At 38.4% G+C, this 2,172-nt stretch overlaps 1 pseudogene; it reads right to left on the reverse strand.

Annotated features, from left to right (window-relative positions):
* On the reverse strand, positions 840-1,899 carry LOC18611705 (annotated as a pseudogene).

A 2,172-nucleotide genomic window follows, 5' to 3' on the forward strand; every position in this document is an offset into this window, starting at 1 on the left:
TCTTAGAATAACCAAGCCAGGTCGAGCTTAATTTTTAAAAAAGTCTAAGCTTAAATTTGGTGCAACTCATCCATTTACATATTTTATTAGTCAAATAATAAGATATAATTTTTTTTGAAGAAAGGACAAATGCCTCCTCTATCTCCTTGAAGTAATATGTGTTGGTCTTCCCTCATTACACGTAAGTGGACATCAATTCTTGCAAAATTGGACATCCATTTGCTTATAAATTTCCTTTGATCTAAACATAATGTGATTGTGAATTAATGGCCAAAAAAAAAACCATATTGAGAAATGTGATACACCCCATGGGCCATAATTAATAGGGGCAATGGAAAAAATAAGAGAACTAGATACCAAAATAATCATTATCCTCCGTATAGTCATGAATACCATTTGTTTAAAAGTTCCAAGAGAAGCACCGAATCATTTTATATTTAATATTTTTTAAGATTAAGGTTGACTCGTGCCAATTCGAACCTAAAAAATTTATGCCTTCAAGCTCGGCCTACAGGCCCAAGTAGGTAATCCAACCCTTAGGCCGTTTTTGGAAGAAAGGGGAATAAACAAGATTACAAACAAACTTTAAAGAGATACAAATTTTATTACATCAACTTCTATGAAGTATGAAGCCATGACACAACTACTTGAGTATTAAAGAAAACTGATAGTAACAGACTGCAAACTTGAAGATAAAGCAAACATATATAGAAGACACGTAATTAAGACAACCAAATGTCAGTTGAAAGAGCACCCCACGTTTCTTCTGGTATGTGTATATAGTCATGGGATCTCTTTTTGTTCTTTGCTTATTATGAAAACACGGCTGATTTCTTTATTACATGCATGCCCAGCTGTATGGGTGGAGAAACTCTGGATTTTAGAAAGGCTTTTGGTCACGACAATTCAAGTTGCCCCCATAGTTGATACCCAAAATGTCACAGTATCTCTTATAGAAACCAATTCTGTCACCAGAGCTGGGATGAGGACCGTGGACACACTCGATCCCACCATTAATTATGTTCGTGATGGCACCGTAGCCCGGGACCCGACCTGCTGCCCGGTCGGCATCCGAAGGTGTCCAGCGTCCGAGGATGACATCATGGCTTGATGGTTTGTTTCCTTGTGGAGTCATCCAAAACCAAATGGCTGTCTTGAAAGATATGGTTGCATCCGTGGCTACAAGCTCTGGATTGTTTATGAGATCCCTTCTGATGGCGCCATGATCACCCGCTTGCTTGTAGTTGTAGTTGCTGCACCGATCATCAAACTTAACGGTCAAATTCTTATAACCCTAATGCATTAATTTATACTTCTATAAGTACAACACCCAATAAATTTAAGACTGTTTGATTAGCTAATTGAGTTAAAAGACAAAAGGCAAAATTGATTGATTGTTAAGCTTACTGAGAAAGTTGGATAGGTCCTCGGCCATTGTATTTTTTGTTAGAAGCGCAAGGCCAGCCCGCGTCGCAATAAGCAGGCGGGTTATTTTGCTCCTCAACGAAGTAATATCCCCATGCATACGGCCCACCAGGCGCAGTATCCCATCCTCCTGCATGCGCCAACAACAATTAACTAATTATAATTCCTCAAAACTTTTATACAAAGCTTTAATTAACTATACCATCAATTACAATTACAAAACTAACCAGTTGTTTGGCCAAAGAACGCCGCGATTTCCCTCTTTCGCGTAACAACATCACCGGTTGTGCCGAAACCATTAAAAGATCAAGCTGCAGCGACGAAAGCATCGTAAGTATAGAATCCATTGCGATGTTTAAACATCGTCTCGTAAAGATCTCGAGTGATGATTTCAGTAACATCTTGAGCACCGCTTCTTCTGGTTGCCGATCCTAGCAAGACTGCCAGAGTGAACAGCACAGCATACGACTTCATTTTGCCAGCTCTGAGTATGGTTTTTGAAGTAGTATCAATGGTAGTCATCTATATATATAGATGAATATATTGTTTGATATTCAAATGGCTGGCGCACTTCATCTTAGTGGACCATTTCGTGGACACTACACCTTTGAGAAATCTCAACTGATATCATCTTAGTAATTAACGCTTTAGTTGATTATGTGATTACAGGAAATTAATCCCACTATTTAATGGATCGATCTGCACTAGAACCATCCCTTTAATGTCAAAGATATGTGAGAAAGAAAA

This window comes from Theobroma cacao, chromosome 1, assembly GCF_000208745.1.
Source record: "Theobroma cacao cultivar B97-61/B2 chromosome 1, Criollo_cocoa_genome_V2, whole genome shotgun sequence".
Lineage (NCBI taxonomy): Eukaryota > Viridiplantae > Streptophyta > Magnoliopsida > Malvales > Malvaceae > Theobroma > Theobroma cacao.